Source organism: Phalacrocorax carbo, chromosome 8, assembly GCF_963921805.1.
Source record: "Phalacrocorax carbo chromosome 8, bPhaCar2.1, whole genome shotgun sequence".
NCBI classification, from domain to species: domain Eukaryota; kingdom Metazoa; phylum Chordata; class Aves; order Suliformes; family Phalacrocoracidae; genus Phalacrocorax; species Phalacrocorax carbo.
The window spans coordinates 13,100,019-13,118,967 of NC_087520.1; positions in this window are offsets into that span (position 1 = coordinate 13,100,019).

Here is an 18,949-nt window from a genome sequence, read left to right on the forward strand (position 1 = left end):
TGAGGCAGGGAAGGGGCCAGGAGGATGCATGTGGCACTGGGCTCCCAGGTGTCCCCACCAACATGTCACACCACATCCTGAGCTGGGATGGCACCTCACAGAGAGGGGACAGGGAGGTGATGCCACCAAAGCCCCATCCCACCGGTGCTGGGCTGACATAGCCAGGCTGGGAGACATGAAAGTCCTCAAGGCTCCTTGGTAGACCTGCTTATTGCTGCATGAACCTGTGCCCCGGCAGCCCCTTTCCCCTGCCTGTTCCATTTTTTTGTCCCCCTTCCCTGACTCAGTGCAGCCCCAGAGGCTGCATTCCTCCCCAGACTTGGCACGGCTGGCTGAGCCACAGCACAGCACTGCAGGTCCCGCTGCTGAATTACAATCTCCTGCATGAGTGGCAGGCATTTCCAGATAGTCCTATTGATTTTGTGTAGCCTCCAAAACCCCTGTTCTTGCTGCTAATTTATCTGGGATGGCCGCATCGGACCTTCTCCCAACAACGTGTGCATCGAAACCCTTTGATCCGCTCCCTCTCACTCCCTTCAAACAGCGCCCCATTGCCAGGAGAGTTTGTGCTTCAGTGCAGAGGTGCTCTTTTTGGAACATATATTTTTAATGGGTATTTCAGACGTGGTGCCGGCACGAGGGAGTAATTCTCCTGTGCCCTGATATTTACATATTTTCCAGCATGCACAGCACAGGCAGGGGAAGGTTTCACAGAGGGAGTGCAGCAAGCAGGAAGGAAAGAGCTTTGTGCTTTGTATCACCAGGGCCAAATTAAAGCCTGAAAGGCAGGGAGCCCATCCGGGTATTGCCCTCTCCAGCCAGTCCAAACTACAATTATAGTCCTCGCCAGACTCAGCAGGATCTGGAAAAAAAAATCTCAAGAGCTTCATAAATGATCGCTAGCTCACTCTTCAGGGCGCAGGGATTTTAGGGCACCATCTGCTTACTCTTCTCTGCCAACACAGATCCTAAAAACTACTGGGTTTCACCTGGCTTCTGAAAGAAAATTAGGGCTAGGGAGAACACAAATGCTCACCACTGCACTGGCAGTGATAGCCAGGAGACTGGGGAGATGGTGCGGCAGGGAAGGGGCTTCAGGGATGCAGCTGGTGATACTGCCAGGGAGGGCTTAGGGTGTGCAGAGGACATGGGAGGAGATCCCTCAGAGCAAAGGTGATGGAAGGTGCAGAGGGAAGCTGGGATGAGGTTCCCCACTCCCACTGCAAGGCTAGACAAGACCAACCCTCCCTCAGACTCCCAGAACTGGGGCATACCCAGGCATTGCTCTGCTAGTGGTGCAACCCCAGGAGCTGGCAAGAGCCCTCTAACAGCACCTGTGTTACTGGGAGGGACAGCACACAGCCAGATACCCCCTGGGGTAGGTGGCACCGCAATTCAGGTCACTTCTGAGGCCACTCTGCTGCCAGTGCAAGCCATTCAGGCCACCTAACACCACCCACAAGTTCCTTCTCCCAGCAAGGCAGCACTGCTGAGGACCTGATTGCAGATGCCCTGCCTCTCCTGCAGGCTTGGTTGCCCTTGAGGTGGTTGACACCAAAGGGACAAGGGCGTGTTGAAGCAGAGGATGGTGGCATTGCTGCCTGAGGACTCATGCTGGGGACCAGGAGAGGCAGAGTGGCTGGCTCTCCAGGGGAACCAGTCTCCATGACCAGTCCTGCATACTCCTCCCCAGACATGTGTCATTGATCAAAGTAAGATCCTCTGCCAGTGACAGCGTTTTCCACTTTTGCAGGGCAGTTTCTAGGCAATGCACTGAAAAAAACTAAGATGCAGAGATAGTAGGAAGAGAGGAAAAAAGCTACATGGGAATATTGTGTATCATGCTAAACCCAGCAAGCTCTATTTTTGAGCCAAACCAACAAATACTTAAGTGGTGGTGCAGGTTTCTCTGCTGAAGCAGGCTCTTGAGTGAACCAGATTCGGCCTTCAGGCACTACTAGGACTAAGTAACATGCAAAGGTAGGGTTTGTCCCACTAAACTTAATGCACAGAGTACTACCACACTGCTGTCAAGGCATACAAGTTCTGCTTTCTTTGAAGCTCTTCCAGCCTCAAAGTCCTGCCTGGCAATTATATACATTTTCAGGTCTAAATTTGTTGGTCTGTCTCTAGACATAGGCTGTACGATATGATATGGAGCATTTGGGCATAGATTTCCATGCAGCAGCACCGTCTCCTTCTGAGCATTCATGCTGTGGCACTCTCTGCTCCTTCAGGAGTGTAAAACCTACAGATTAATATTTCACTGCATCTCAGTTTGGGCAGTGAAGAGGTAAACCTGAAACTAGAGTTACCACTGCTGGAGCAGACAGCTCTGCTGTCCCTCACTGCTGGAGGGACCCCCCTCAAACAGAGGGGAGGACACATTGGACAGAGTACAGGGCAGGGTGCATAGTCCTGTTGCTCTAGCCAGGTGCTAGTCATCCACCTCTCCCACGCCTTTTGCCATAACATCCAAACATCAGTAAGGATGACTGGGACTGCTCTTGCAGTCAGTGATCGGGATGTGGCAAACACTACGAGGTGCATTAAACCCAGCCCCATGCCTTGCTCTCCAGGGTGCTCTTTGCCTACCAGAGCTGTCCACAGGACAAACTGTTCAGGACAGTGTGCCAGGATTACTGCTGCCCTCCCCAGCCTTGTTCAGGGTCTTTGGGCATAAGGATCATTCAGGGCAGTAGTGGAGTAGACCAGAAGCTGATTCTGGTCCCCTTCAGTAGATTCCATTATTATCCATCAAGTTGTTATTGTGGCAAAGGGGATCTGTCCCAGGAAAAGCAACCTGAAGAAAAGTCTGCACGTCCAGACATGAAGGGATGCTGACTGCAGCTCCCAGCACACTGATGAGGCAGGGGTCTGCTCTGACAATCTCCTGCCTTTCCCTCAGCACAGGCTGGCACGATGAGCTGGCTGTCTGCAGGAGATCCTCCATGCTGAGGAGTTGCAGCAGGGTTCCAGGCCAGATTTCTCCCTTTGGGGTGCACACCAAGGGCCTGACCAGGGCTAGCCACCTGGGCTGATGCAGGGGATGAATACCCCCAGATACATCCTAAAAGGCTTTAAGTAGCAGACAGAGATTCAGCAGGCGATATCCTGTCAAGCCAACCTATGATTTGGCCTGGAAAGGGCCCCAGATGTTCTCACTTGGCAGCCAGGCACCAAGTGTGACTCTGGGTCATGAGCAGGGACAAAGCATGTCCTGGCTGAAGCCCTGCAGCTCTCACTGGCCAGCAGACCACCCCATCCTGCCTGTATACTGTGCCCAGGCCTGGGGTCTCCCAGGGCTTTGTGGGCAGCAGAGGACTCATGCAGCAGCAGCTGGCTGAGTGATGAAGGGCAGTGCCAGAGCTGCCAGCACAGAGATCCTCTCCAGCATGGGGTCCAGTCCCCAGAGCAGGGAGGTGGCAAGGGCCAGTTTGGAAGCCAGATTGGAGATGTCCCTTCCTGTGCCCCATCTCCTCTTTAGAGGTCTCTTATTGCCGTCGGGACAAGAGGTAGCTCCTCTGAGGTGATGCTCCCAGCAGCTGTCAGCTCTGCAGCAAGGCAGAGGTGGCTAAGCCTGAACACCCCTGTGTTTCAGCACGAGTATGAGACCCAGCAAGGTGTCAGTCCCCACTGACTCCATCCTACCACCCAGTCACAGCCAACTTTGCCTCCCTGCGCAGGAGGGAGACACCCACTGAGTGCGGTGTCCAGCCCAAGGTCTCCACCACTTTGTTAGCTGCTCTCAGAGCAATGTGTAGGATGGGGGGGCAGAGGGGGTGGGGCTAGCTGGTTCATTGCTGTGCTCTGGTCTTCCTGGTTTGGTCCTTCTGGAGCAATGATTGGTGATGATGGCTTGTGTCCCCCTTCTCATGAGGTCTTGCAGCCCAGGAGACCCTATCGTCCTCAGGCCAGAAGAAAGCAGGGGGTAAGAACAGAGCCATTTTTGTGACCTTCCCAGGAGTCCTAGCACTGAGACCCTTCACCCCTGTTTTGGGTCTAAAGGGGCTCCCCAACCACACAGTATGAAATGTCACAAGTCTCCACATCAGGACTTCTCCAAGCTGAGTAAAGTCCTGGACCAGGTTGCTATACCGCTGAAATGCCTTCCAAGCTCCAAACACCATGAGTGGCATCACATCTGCTGGCTCACCCCACCAGCCTGCATTCAGAGCCACGTGAGGATGAAGTCCACTCTTGAGCCTATCATGATACCAACTCCCTGGTCCCCATCTCCCCTGCACACCACTTCCCCTAAAAAGCAAAAGCCAAGCGCCTTGCTCCCAGCTGCTGTAGAACAGCCAGGAACCACTTCCAGACTGCGTCACCTTATTCATGGCCTCTCTCAGGCTATATATAGTTGCATGACTGCAGGTTTTTCTGGGCGTCGAGTTGCTAAAGAGCTAGCATTCCCCAGGCAAAGTAGTGCACATCCCAAAGGGGAGCTGAGTTAGAAGAGGGAGCTGCACCTGAGCATCCCCAAGGTGAGGGTGCCTTGCTGTCAGATATCTGCCCTGCAAATGACCAGCACACCAGGATTTTAGACCTCTCTGTCTCCTCAGTGATGAAGTGCATGTGGAGCTGAGAAGTTTTTGTAGAGTTAAGTTCGTTTTGATGTAGCCAGCAGATACATGGAGGATATGAACTGCAGTGCCAAAAGCTGCCTCACAAAGAGGAAACAGAAAACAAAGAGGGAGAAACCACTGCTGTATTGCGCATCACATCCCTGGCCTTTCCAGCCACTGTGGTTTGCACGTTTCTTATGAGAGTCTGAACTCAGAGGCACTGACTCAACCACTGAAACGTCCCTGTCTTCCCCTGGAGGCCCTGAGTGCTCCAGACAGGCCTGCAGCACAGCAAGGGATGGCATGATTGCATCTCTGTGCATCCCACTGCGTCTGTTTGGCTCAGGCACAGCCGGACGGCTGCCAGACCTTGTGAGCCTCCTTCTGCTTCACTATGATACCTGGGAAGATCCTGGGATGGGACACATGCCTAGGAGATGCGATGGATGGGGTATCAACTCTATCAAATCCAATGTCCTAGCTCAGAAGAGGGCCACTCAAACATTTGTGGGAAGGTAGAAGAGACCCTATGTATCTCCTCTTTCCCAGAGGGGTTGTGAGCACTTTCTCTACAGGCACTGCTTTACCTGTGACTTAGTTTAACCCCTGCTACCCTAGACCAGACTTCAGTGACCCAGCACCAGCAAGGAATCTCAAAGCAACACACAGTCATTGTATGACCCATTGCTCTTCAGGCCATAGTGTCCTGGTGCACCAGCTTCCCCAGCAGCTGTTGGTCAAGTCTACCCTCTACCTGACCTCTTCCTCATGCTGTTGTGTGTTTACTGTGCCCGTGTTTGCATCAACTGCTTCATACTGCCATACTGTGAACAGCTTGATGAAATGTACTAGACTAAAAAGCAACTCCAAAAAGCACAAGAACAGAAGAAGCCAGTGTGTGGGTGATCCATGGCCCTAGACATGGCTCAGCCACCTAATTCTAGCCTTCAGGAACTCAAATATCTTCTTGTTGGAGTTAATCATGTGAGCAGGTGGAAGAGTCCTAAAGCATTGCCCTTCCTATGAGCTCATCCATGTTTACCTCATCATAGTGTCACAGAATACTTCAGGTTGGAGGGGACCTTAGGAGGTCTCTAATCCGATATTCTGCTCAAAGCAAGGTTAGCTGTAAGACCGCATTGTCCCATGGGTGTTTGAAAACCTCAGAGGATGGAGACTGTACAGCTTCTCTGAGCAACCTGATGATGCTTGATTGCATTCACAGGGAGAAAATTGTGTCACCAGTCTGAACATCTCTTCATTCAACTTGACCCACTGTCTCTCTTCCTTTCACCATACACTGCTCTGAAGAATCTGGTTCTGTCTTCTCCGTAACCTCCTCATAGGTACTGGAAGGTTGCTATTAGGTCCCCCTGAATCCTTCACTTCTCAGGGATAGATCTCCCACTACTGCTGTTGTTCTTGCGATCCTTTCCAGCTGAGAGGAGGCAATAGTCCTCCCAAGCTGCCCTGAGCTCTTGTGACCCTTTTCATCTCAACCCCACTAAACATTAAGGTAGATCAGCAGATCACATCCCGTCATACTCTGAACAGCTCTAAGAATCAGGAACAATAAATCAACTGAATTAGCTCAGTCCAAGATGTTCCCGTCCCTCTGCCAAAACATGATAACACAGGGCTATGAATACTCCTATCCTGGAACACCTCTGAAGGAAAAAAAGCCACTGTCTGTAAGAGCTCAACTTTCTCTAGGGAAGAAGAGATATTCAGTAGGTAAACCAATGGAAATGGAGGCTTCATAGGTCTCAGGTAAATCCATTAATCCCACCGTGTTTTCATTTTCCATGCTGCTCCTTCAGGAACCAGTGGCTGAATGCACTAAGCGTCAGTACAGAAATGCAAGTGCTACCTAATCAACCTCTTCCCCTGTGGAATTACCTGTCCTGTGCTCTGATTTCAGTCCCTCCGCGTAAGCCAAACCCAAAAGTCAGTCCTCACATAGCTAAGCCTCTTCAGAAGGTGAGATATATTTTTTTCCAGGTTGAAGATAGGATTAAGAGGGTTTGGAGACACCAGGAGTTAGCTACATCAATCAGAAGCAGATCCATGTACCACCATCATCAACCACCCGTCCCTCTGCCTGCAACAGTGTCCCTACGATGTCTCCTCCACAGCACTGACTGAGGCCAACCCTGATTCACAATGACAGCAGTACTAGACATGACAGCTATGGACAGGTAGGTAGGAAGGAGACTGTAAGCGAGCAGTGGTGTAGAAGGTGTGATGGAAACAGGGGGCTGAGAGCAGTGTGGAGAACAGGCAGTGTGAGGAGGAACGGGAGAGAACCAGAGCTGACTGGGCAAGAGCTGACCATGAGCTTTGGATCTGCCGGAGAGGATCAACTTCCATGACAGAAGGCCATTTGTGAGCTGGCATAAAGGTGAGAGCAAGCCAGGAAGTCTTTGGAAGTCACCAGCAAGACTTAAAGAGGGTCAGGAGATCATAGGTCTCATCTTGAGCTACTCATTAGCCACAAGGACTCCGGCCTTTCAACCAGACTAATTATTGATTGCTCAAAGGATAACACTTCCCACAGCTGCTAAACTTGCTGACGCTGGGCCCTGGATGTCTTCTATTCTGGGAAAGGGGAGTGGAGTCTCCTAGTGTGAACTTGTGGAGCTGGGCAAAGCCACACTGGAGGAGAGATAAAGTCAAGGACAGCTGCAGCTGCTTGGCAATCATTCAAAATGAGCCACGAGTCAGTGACTTGGCTATTCTGGGACAAGCTGAGGAGCCAGCACTGGGGAAAGCAAATTCATAGCCTGCTAGCACATATATGACTGCAGCAAGCCTGAATTTGAGCAACGCCCAGCACGGAGGCAGAGCAGATACATGTTTGTCAGATACCTGATCAGAGACGTACAAAGCCCTGTCCCTGGTCACTGGTGAGGGGCCATGGCTGCCAAACCTCACAGGCCTACAACAGGAGAGAGACGCACAGGGTCCCCAAAAGTTACAGGGAGAAACAGGTACTTCGGGGACTTTGCAACCCCCGCTAGGTACCTGAAATTGGATCAAAGCCTTTTCCCAGGGCTGGTGCACCCAAGCTCAACTGCTGTTGAAGCTTGTAGTGACCTTGGTGGAGGTTTCCCGAGTAGGATTTTATTGGTGATGGGATGTTTCATTGGATGAAGCCTGTGAGATTCCCTGAATCTGAAACCAGTGACCCAGAGAAATCCTCTCAAATCTTTGCCTAAACCTGGAGCGTGGATTGTTTATGTGCTGCATTTCCCAGGTTTTGGGTGGGAGCACTAGGAGTAGATGCTCTGATGTCCCCACTGAAGATCTGTTCCGTGCCTCCAGTATTCCCATTCTGACCCAGGACAGCATGGCTGGGGCTGACCTGACCTCACCATACAAGCCCGGTTCAGTTCACCTCCAGAGCTGCAAGACTCAACTACATAATCAAGGTCTTTGCAAGCTCACCCAAAGGACACCAGGGCTTTTGAGGTCACTTATTGCATATGCTGGAAAGCAGATATGATCTCATTAGGCAAATATTTATGATCAATATTGTCCACTCCCTGGCAATGAATAGCATCACTTGGAGCAAGAAGCTCTCCAGGGATGGTTAGAAAGGATGTGAGTTGACAGAAAAGCCTGGGCTGAGCATGAACCTCTGCCCACCTGGCTTGAAAACACCTACATTTATTCTAAATTTTTCTTCACGATTCACCAAGAGATTAATTAGCTGCTTGGAAACCTCAGACATTAATTATTGATTATGCAAAAGATTTTGTTCATCACAGTTGCTGAGCTTGTCATTGCTGGGGTACTGGATGGCTGAGGACTTCAGGATGGAGAGGATGTCTGAATGAGCCCTGGAGAGCAGATTTGCCACCCGCTTCCCATGGTGGGCTTCACTACAAGGTAGCATGGCTCAAAAAAATGAGCCAAGTGTGGCAGCAAGAGCGCAACTCAAACAACACTTGCCTTGAGGGGACAGGCAACTGAGGCAGAGGATGACGTAACCCATCCAAGCAACAAATCTGGGACCGCCAGCACTCCGGGGCGCCCAAGCTGATGGATGGGGCTGCCTCCAGGGTTTGCAGAGGCAAGATAACTCACCATCGCCTCCCCCTCACATTGACACACCAGCTCCACTGCAGTACTCGATGCATGCTGGGTGGAGAAGGGTGCTGGCAGGCTCTTCCTTGCCCCAGCTCCCCAGGCAGTGCGATGGCAGGCAGAGTGAACCGTCAGCCACAACAAGAGGTGAGATGCAGCGAGCCGCGGGTGGCAGTGATAAACCTCCTGCAACACCCAGCAATTAATCTTGCGAAGCAGTGAGTCAGAGTCACCCGGAGCTTCCTCCCCTTGCCCAGAGCGAGCCACCACCATCTCCAGAAGCTCTTGGCTCACGGGACCTGCAAATACCACAGGCCTGGGGAGAGGATTTTTTGTGCTGTGCCATCAGTTGAGAGCCCTGCCTGCAGAGAGGTGCTGGTCTCCCCTCCAGATCCCTCTGCCACACCTAAGGGAAATGAGACCCACCGATATCCACTTGCACCAGCATATCTCAGCAGAGAAGCAGAGTGGTTTAGTCCCAGCTTCTTTGGCCATCAGGAAAGTGAGAGAAAGATGCCATCCTCATGGTAAAGCTTCATATAAAGAGGTGTCAAAAGAGAGAGGGCTGGAGGAGGTGGGGAGGACCGTAGGCATTTAAATAAAGACCCCAGGAAGGAGTGGGCAGGCTGGGTGTTTAACTCATTCCAGGAAAATGCCCCCATGCATTTACCCCCATGCTTCCTCCAAAGCTGTGGTTCTCCCCAAAGTTTGCCAAGCTTTCCCAGGGAAAAGCTTCTTCCTGCCTTGCCCTAGGCATGAATGCAGTTTGCAGTTTTAACAGCAGATGTCTCTCCTATTATGATTTATAAAAATGCTTAAAATAAATAATGCAAACATATTTACAGGAATGAATTCCTGCTCCTGAGCGCGTTTGTCACTTGGAGGCTCCCAAGCAGGAACCACTTGCCGCCTGAGTGCCTCCTGCACTGCCTACCCGCTGCCCCCACGCCGCCCCCACCTCCCGCTGGCACTGCGGCGGCTGCCAGGAGCCCAGGGCAGGGCAGCCAAATCCCAAATCCCTCTACCCCAAGCCCCAGGTCTGGGTCCACACCAGCATTTCAATACAAATGTTGTATAATCAACATGTTAAATATTTAAAATGGTCGTGTGGGAGAGCTGCCCGGCGGTGCCTGATTTCACACATCCTGACAATTTCACGGACCTCTGGGCTTAAGTTTCTTGGCAAATAATGAAAGGCTGTTGGAGCCCCCTTCCTAGAAGGGCACTTTGGGGAGGTTTGCCCTGGCCACAAGTCCTTCAAACACAGTGTGACTTCTGCAGCACCTCTCCCACCTCCATGCCCAGCCATGTCCAATGCTTTTAAGCATGACCTTCGTGCAGGGCAGATGCAGCCGTCACACCACTGAGGTGACTCAAAGGCAGAGTGGGGGCTGGGGAGGGGGGAATGGCCGGGGGCAGCTGCCAGCAGAGCCACTGCTTCCAGTGGAGCAACTTTTGCATCTCCAGTCCCACAGCCCCGCTCTTCCCAGCATGTGTGCACACGAAAGAGCCAGCCGTACCTGCCTGCGCGGCAATGATGCGAGTGGCCCAATTACAGCTCTGCACCCAGCCTGGCCGTTTCCATAGCTTCACAGAGCAGCGCTTCCCTCTCCCGAGGCCATCAGAGCAGGACCCGGCATCTTATCAGCGATCATCCTGCAACACAGCCCTCCTCCGGGCCCTACCTGCCGACGGCCAGTCTCACTAGCAACGCAGGATAATATCTTTTCCCACCAGAGCCGTTCGATGATTTCTTCCCACTGTAATTTTGTCTTGCTTCCAAAGCCACTTGCATAACCGGTGCTGAGGAAGCAGAGCAGAAGGCAGGGCAGCTACAAAAGCTCCCTGAGGCAGGGGAAGGGGTAAGAGGCTGTCCCAGCCCAGAGGACACCCCAAGCAGCTCTGGTGCCCTGGTCCTGCCTAAGGAAGGGCAAGAGGAGCCAACCCAAGGACTAACAGGTCTCCCTGGCCAAACCCCACCTCAGGGAGGGAAGGCATTCCTGCAACCTGCAAAGCTGAGCCAGGAGGATAGGGAAAGGGAGGGCAGGATCTTCTCCCTGATGGGCCAGAATCTGCCTGGGTGAGAACCCCTAGGGACCTCAGAACTGCACCTTTCCAAAACAGGCACAGAGATTAGGCTGAAAAGCATATGCCAGGAGAACATGAAGTGTTTGTGGCCCCCTGAGGCTGGTGACTTGCTCAGGGTCCTGCCTGCTCACAGGCTGCCTTGGCAGGAAGCAGGAGAACTGGGCATGCAAAGGCATGGGGCATCTCTGCTGGGACCTGTTCCATGACGGAAATACACATTGAAGGTGGGACAAGCAGGGGTATCATGAACTGCGCACCCTAACACATTCTTAGTGAGGGTCCTTGTTCCCCTCAGACAGAGTCACAGCCAGTGCTGCAAGTCAATAACTGACCCTGCCTCTACTTCTCAGTTCCAGAACTGGATCTGCAGGCAAAGCTAGCAGAGTAAACCACCTGACACAAGCAAGTCAAGCCCCTGTCGTGGCCAGAGGACCATGGCTGTGCTGCCAGTTGTCACACCAAGCATAGCCCCACAGGGCGGTAGCAGCACCCAAAATAAAGGTGTTCGGTGCTCTGCATCCTCTGAATGATGATGTAGGAAGAACAGATCCTGTCATGGGTCTGTCCCTGGCTTCCTGACACAGGCAGCCATGCTGGAATTGTTCACACTATTGCTTTATCCACCAAAATCTCTAGTTTCAGAGAGACTATAATTATTTGTGAATTTGGGCTACATTTGAAAGGACAAGAAGCATCTGTTGCCTTGGAATAAGCAGTGTTTCTTTTTGAATTCTGCTGTTTTAGAGGAACTTTGAAACTTTTCACTTGTAATTCATCTAGAAACGTAGTTAATATCAATAGTGGATAAAACCAAGTGCCTGCTCCTGTTCAAAAAACACTTCTTTGTGTCAGAAAGAATATCTAGAACAGTTCATTTTGGGTTTACCCAATGTGATTTCTTTCCCCTGGGTTTTTGATTTAACAGCCAAAACCATACAACCCCACTTATCCTCACAGCCCAAGTATAGTTTTTGCCACACATCAACGGCCTGCTTGAAATTTTCCATGCTTTGTGGCTGAGTCAGACTACGTTTTTCTCTTCAAAATTTAAGCAAAATCTAATTTCTGAGAATACAGCTTGCCCATCAAGCAGGACCACAAAGCTTTCCCACTACCTCACCTGAAATCAGGAATGAGATGGCTGTGCTGAGCCTGGACATGGGTGCTCTATTTCCCAAAGAGCTGCACACACATTTGGGTGAATTATCAGCCTCTGGAAATGTTTTTTTGCATATTAGTTTACAGGCTGTCAATGCCACAGAATATGCTCAACATCTGAAAACTGGTCTCCTCCAGCAGAGCAGACTGCAGGGAGCAGAGGGCAGCCGAGGGGCCAGCCATGCCGGGGGTCCTGAAGGTCCGAACATTACCATGCGCAGCAGCCAATACCTAGGGAAGGCATGCAAGCAGGGCAAGAAGGTATGAGATGCTCCCAGCCCTGGTGATGCATGGCTCAAGAACCTTGCAAGATAGAGTTGGGATGTCTGTATTTTCTCTTCTTTCTTGCTTGTTTTGCCCTAAACTTTCTGTGCCAGATTTGAAAGCTGTACACGGTACATGCAGGACAGTTCAAAGCCTAGCGCTAACTCATCTGCTTCGCACCTAGCCACTGAAACACCCATGCTGGTTCACCCTCCTGGCTCCCTCCTTGGGGTAAATGGAGGTGATGATGGCCCTTCGTACATGGATGCTGCAGAGAGGGTGGCTTCCTCCGGACCTTCTGCCATTGGAATGATTTAATTTCCCAGCAGAGCTCAACAAGCAGGTGGAGAAGGAGGCAGCATCTACCTAGCGAAGGCAAGCAATGGCTCACTGGGACCAAACAAATCTGCAGGACCTAGCAGGAGGAACAGTACAAGGCTGACAAACTCAAGAGTGCTCATGTCTTAACATGGCTGTATTTGCCATGGGAGATGCCACAGCGTTTTCTAAGCTATATCCTCAAATTGTCCCATGTGCCTTGAGCCAGCACCTACCCAGGACCTCCCAGGCACAGGCAGGGCTTGCAGGCTCTGCTGGGCAGTATGCCAGCCCTGCGCCTGCCCTTCAGGAGGGCTTCAGAGGACAAGCCTCAGGGCAGGTCTCCAGCTCCCTGCAGCTGCTGCTAGGCTCACAGCCTTCTCATGCTGGGCAGCAAAGGCATGTCCACCCCTGCCTGGGCTGGCAGCACTTGTCTAGCCGAGGTGGGACAGGCTGTGACCCAATTCCTCTTTAGTGGGAGGAACAAAAAGGCGCCCAGGCAGCAAATGCAACAGCCCAGGTTGTGCTGGGTGTCAGCTCAGCCCTGCTCAGCTCAGATACGACTCAGGACAAGTGGCAAACTCTTCTAAGACAGCTGGAGCAGTAGAGAGATGGCAAGTTAGGTCTGTTTCCCTCCTTACCCTGCCCTCCTGGAGATCTGCCACCTCCAAAGAAGGGAAAAGACGCCAAAAAAGTGCGACTGGAATATGAATATAGTGTTCAGACTGCGGCAGTGCCTGTAACCCTGCTTGAACTTTCCAGCCTCAAAGGTCCATCCTGTGCTGCAGGCAGCAAGGATGATGGCCAGCCCCATCTGACATACCATCCCTACAGCCCCAGCACTCCACCACCAGCCCATTGGAGACCTCCTGCCAGTTGCTGCCTGCACCCTGCTCCCCTGCCCACAGAGCTCTCCTACCTGCCTGTGCTCACGCTCCCACAGTGGCTGAGGCCCTCAGCATCCCCATGGCACAGCAGAGGTTGCTGGCAGTCTGTCCAAGCAGATGCTGAAAGAGAGGGTGTAGCCCACGTATTGTCACAGCTGGGAGTGGTCCAGGCAATTGGGTTTGGTTTAATCTCACAATCATAATGAGACACACAGGGCATAAGAGCCACACACATCACAACGGAGAACAGAGCCAGGGTTGCAGATGTGAGAAGTCCATTGGCTCCGAGGACAGGGGGCTGCACCCCCCAGGCACTGGCCACTGCCCCAGCTGAGCAGCATGGGGGTGCTGGGCCTGTACACCCCTGCCTAGGGTGGGGTGGTGGCTGTGTCCAGGGGGTGTGCACCTGCCTCCAGAACTTTGGCTCTGAACAGGGCCAGAAGCCCCAAGAAAGGCTCAGGTAAGGCTGTTACATGTCATGTCCAGCAGAGAAGGATCACCTTGCCATCCTCACCCTTGGCTCCCTTTCCATGGGCATTACCACCTTGTACTTACTCAGCCCAGGCACCACGGAGGCCAGATGAAGAGTTTCATCTGGTCTTCCAAACTCAACACACCAGAGCAGCCATTTGGGATGACACAGAAGAGCCGCATCAGGCCCATGGCATCCACAGAGCAAGACCAAGGTCCCTGGGATGCAGCATCCATGTGCAGCACCCACATGTGAAACAGAACTTGCTTGTAGGGGCTGTACCTATTCAAGCCACGTTTTTGGGGCCACCTTTCCCCTCTTTGGAGGTGACTGGCCTGGGACTTGTCCACAGCTGGAAGGATGCTCCACAGTGCTGTGGGCAGCGAGGGCTTTGCCTGGGTTTAGATGGTGCCTGTTCCTGGGTTGGGAGGGGGGACTGTGCGGGGCATTGCTCTCCAGCTTGGGCAAGCCAGCAGCTGCAAGGGAAAGGGGGAAAAGGAGAAAACTGGGTATAAAGAGAGGTTGCTGTAGTTCTGCTCAACCAGGGCTGTGGCAGCACTGGGACGTGTGTTAAGAACTGGCTTCCCCAAGTTTAGGAAGCTGAGAGATGCATGGAATAAATTACTTGTGACACTGACTCCTACACTTCCAGACTCATGCAGGATTTAGCCACCAGACTCCCAGTTAAGTCAGCACCAGTTATTAAGGTCAGGAGAAGTCGGGTGGCTAAATCCTATCTGGGGGCTGTGGCACAGAAGGTTTGTGCTCCCATGGGACGTGCCCCAAGCACTGCTCCCCAGCAGCCAGAGCAGCCTGAGAGCTGCTCCCATTTCAGGCTGGAAATAAAAGAAAGAAATTATACATTGCATCCAGCTTCTTCATGGGGCTAATCTGCAAAAGGGAGAGGGAGGCGAAGGGAGGCGAGGGGACGCAGGAGAGGGGAGGCGAGGGGAGGCGAGGGGAGGCGAGGGGAGGCGAGGAGAGGAGAGGAGAGGCGAGGAGAGGCGAGGAGAGGAGAGGAGAGGAGAGGAGAGGAGAGGAGAGGAGAGGAGAGGAGAGGAGAGGAGAGGAGAGGAGAGGAGAGGAGAGGAGAGGAGAGGAGAGGAGAGGAGAGGAGAGGAGAGGAGAGGAGAGGAGAGGAGAGGAGAGGAGAGGAGAGGAGAGGAGAGGAGAGGCGAGGAGAGGAGAGGAGAGGCGAGGAGAGGCGAGGAGAGGCGAGGAGAGGCGAGGAGAGGAGAGGCGAGGAGAGGCGAGGAGAGGAGAGGAGAGGCGAGGAGAGGCGAGGAGAGGCGAGGAGAGGCGAGGAGAGGCGAGGCGAGGCGAGGCGAGGCGAGGAGAGGAGAGGAGAGGAGAGGAGAGGAGAGGAGAGGAGAGGAGAGGAGAGGAGAGGAGAGGAGAGGAGAGGAGAGGAGAGGAGAGGAGAGGCGAGGAGAGGAGAGGCGAGGAGAGGCGAGGCGAGGCGAGGAGAGGCGAGGAGAGGAGAGGAGAGGAGAGGAGAGGAGAGGAGAGGAGAGGAGAGGAGAGGAGAGGAGAGGAGAGGAGAGGAGAGGAGAGGAGAGGAGAGGAGAGGAGAGGAGAGGAGAGGAGAGGAGAGGAGAGGAGAGGAGAGGAGAGGAGAGGAGAGGAGAGGCGAGGAGAGGCGAGGAGAGGCGAGGAGAGGAGAGGAGAGGAGAGGAGAGGAGAGGAGAGGCGAGGAGAGGCGAGGAGAGGCGAGGAGAGGCGAGGAGAGGCGAGGCGAGGCGAGGAGAGGCGAGGAGAGGAGAGGAGAGGAGAGGAGAGGAGAGGAGAGGAGAGGAGAGGAGAGGAGAGGAGAGGAGAGGAGAGGAGAGGAGAGGAGAGGAGAGGAGAGGAGAGGCGAGGAGAGGAGAGGAGAGGAGAGGAGAGGAGAGGAGAGGAGAGGAGAGGAGAGGAGAGGAGAGGAGAGGAGAGGAGAGGAGAGGAGAGGAGAGGAGAGGAGAGGAGAGGAGAGGAGAGGAGAGGAGAGGAGAGGAGAGGCGAGGAGAGGCGAGGCGAGGAGAGGAGAGGAGAGGCGAGGAGAGGAGAGGAGAGGAGAGGCGAGGAGAGGAGAGGCGAGGAGAGGAGAGGAGAGGAGAGGAGAGGAGAGGAGAGGAGAGGAGAGGAGAGGAGAGGAGAGGAGAGGAGAGGAGAGGAGAGGAGAGGAGAGGAGAGGAGAGGAGAGGAGAGGAGAGGAGAGGAGAGGAGAGGAGAGGAGAGGAGAGGAGAGGAGAGGAGAGGAGAGGCGAGGAGAGGAGAGGCGAGGAGAGGAGAGGCGAGGAGAGGAGAGGAGAGGCGAGGAGAGGAGAGGCGAGGAGAGGAGAGGCGAGGAGAGGAGAGGCGAGGAGAGGAGAGGCGAGGAGAGGAGAGGCGAGGAGAGGAGAGGAGAGGAGAGGAGAGGAGAGGAGAGGAGAGGAGAGGAGAGGAGAGGAGAGGAGAGGAGAGGAGAGGAGAGGAGAGGAGAGGAGAGGAGAGGAGAGGAGAGGAGAGGAGAGGAGAGGAGAGGCGAGGAGAGGAGAGGCGAGGAGAGGAGAGGCGAGGCGAGGAGAGGAGAGGCGAGGAGAGGAGAGGCGAGGAGAGGAGAGGCGAGGAGAGGAGAGGCGAGGAGAGGAGAGGCGAGGAGAGGAGAGGCGAGGAGAGGCGAGGAGAGGAGAGGAGAGGAGAGGAGAGGAGAGGAGAGGAGAGGAGAGGAGAGGAGAGGAGAGGAGAGGAGAGGAGAGGAGAGGAGAGGAGAGGAGAGGAGAGGAGAGGAGAGGAGAGGAGAGGAGAGGAGAGGAGAGGAGAGGAGAGGAGAGGAGAGGCGAGGAGAGGAGAGGAGAGGCGAGGAGAGGAGAGGCGAGGAGAGGAGAGGCGAGGAGAGGCGAGGAGAGGAGAGGCGAGGCGAGGAGAGGAGAGGCGAGGCGAGGAGAGGAGAGGCGAGGCGAGGAGAGGAGAGGCGAGGCGAGGAGAGGAGAGGCGAGGAGAGGAGAGGAGAGGCGAGGAGAGGAGAGGAGAGGCGAGGAGAGGAGAGGAGAGGCGAGGAGAGGAGAGGAGAGGAGAGGAGAGGAGAGGAGAGGAGAGGAGAGGAGAGGAGAGGAGAGGAGAGGAGAGGAGAGGAGAGGAGAGGAGAGGAGAGGAGAGGAGAGGAGAGGAGAGGAGAGGAGAGGAGAGGAGAGGAGAGGAGAGGAGAGGAGAGGAGAGGAGAGGAGAGGAGAGGAGAGGAGAGGAGAGGAGAGGAGAGGAGAGGAGAGGAGAGGAGAGGGAGTTCTTGCCCTGATCCAGGAACAGCCTGGTTTATTTTGCTGCTAGTTTCTGAGTGGATTCACTTATCTCTTTCCTTCTCCACTACCTGAGGTTTCAAATGCTCCAGGGAGATGTCTCCATTAACCACAGTTTTCTTTGGCAGTTATATTTCATTACAGATCCTCTTCCCACTAATCCTTCCCAGCTTTTGTTGTCGTTATTTTTATTATTATTATTTTCACAAACCTTTTGTTTCCAGATGTACTTAACCTGGCCATGTCCCTTTAAATACCACAGCCTGGGCAGAATAGGGGATCAGTCCTTTGACAGGAGCTAAAGTCCTGTTTGATCTGGATTAGATGCTGATTTTGCTTACCAGACTAAAGACTGAGGGGGACCATGCAGCGCCTGTGTTTGCACAAACCTGCCTGGTTGCATTCCTCTTCCTCCACATGTCCAGTCATAAGGGTGAGCATGGGACTGTGCACACAGCTTGAAATCCAAGCGGATAAACGGTCACTTTATCTGGAGACGTAAGAAAATGGAGGTGGGAGGACTGAGTCGGCAGCTCTGCGCTGTGCTGGAAAGCTGACTCAGGTTGCAGAACCACCCCACCCCCACCCACTGCCCCCCCCCCCCGAGTGCAAGCAGGTCAGCACCCATCAGCTGAAATGGCCATGGGCATCCCTCAGTCTTCAGCAGACACCACATTCTCCTTGGAGGGCCCAGCTCAGCTTGCAGGCTGGAACTTACTTGTATATCCTGGGTCCCTAGTGAACTATCTCATGGTGGGACCAGGTAGGATGTGGGGACACCAAGACCTCCACCATGCCCTGCATCCAACAGATTGTGCTTTCTCCAAGGACTACCATCCCTGTTGTGTTCCTTCCCCATCCTCATCTCCTGACTCTTCTCCTGCCCTTTTCTCTCATCCCTCTGCCCAAAGGACAAGTGTTTTCTCTTCCCCTGTGCAGTCCTCAGCCCCTCTTGCCTTGCCCTGCCCTACCTCCTTCCCCCAGCTCAGTCTCCCTCAAGCCCCCAGGAGCAACGCTGCATCCTCAACTGCCCTACAGCTCAGCACACCCTGCCACACTCCTGCTTCTTCTGCAAGGGACCACAGCTGAACCAGGCTCCAGGAGAGATGGCAGGGGATACCAGCCAGCTCAGGCGCTTCGTGGACTGGAGCTGGGGGGAACAGCAATCCCCCATTACACATGCACATACTTGCAACGAAGCCAATTCATACCTCCCCCTGCAGCTGTGTTGGTGGACAAATGTCAGGACTCACCGCAAGGCAGTGAACCACGCTGCCAGTGGGAGCCCTCTAGGCCAGGCAGAGCAGGCAAGAGCTGGAGTTTGGTGTAAGCCCAGCACCTGCACCTCATGCCTTGCTGCAGGGAATGGGGAGAACACAAGTGGGCTCTGCCCCAGGCTGGCTTCACCCCACCTGCTCCAGGTTAAAAGCACCAGGAAAAACCTGGAGCAAAATCTCTGGCTTTATTGGCCTCGCCCTTGCAGCAGGGCAAAGTGTGTCCCTTGCTTAGGCAGTCAGGCAGGGCACAGAGCCCTGCTGGGGGAGCATCTCCCACCAGGATTGTGTCCAGGTCACCCAGCAGTGGGACATCTGTCTACAATGGCAAGATGTAAGGATGTCAGTGGTAGTAATGTCACCATCACATGAACAGAAGCTTCCAGTTGGTCACAGGGCACAGCTGAGAGGTGCCAAGCTGCCCAAGGACTGCTGCTTGATGCTGGGGTTCAGCAAAATCCAGCTCTGCAGGAGAGAGGTGCAGGACCTGTGAGGCCTTTGTGGGCATTGATTTCCTGGCTAGTCCATTTAGGAAGCTGGAAAACTAAGTCTGCAGGAGGTGGGGAGGCTCATGGACATG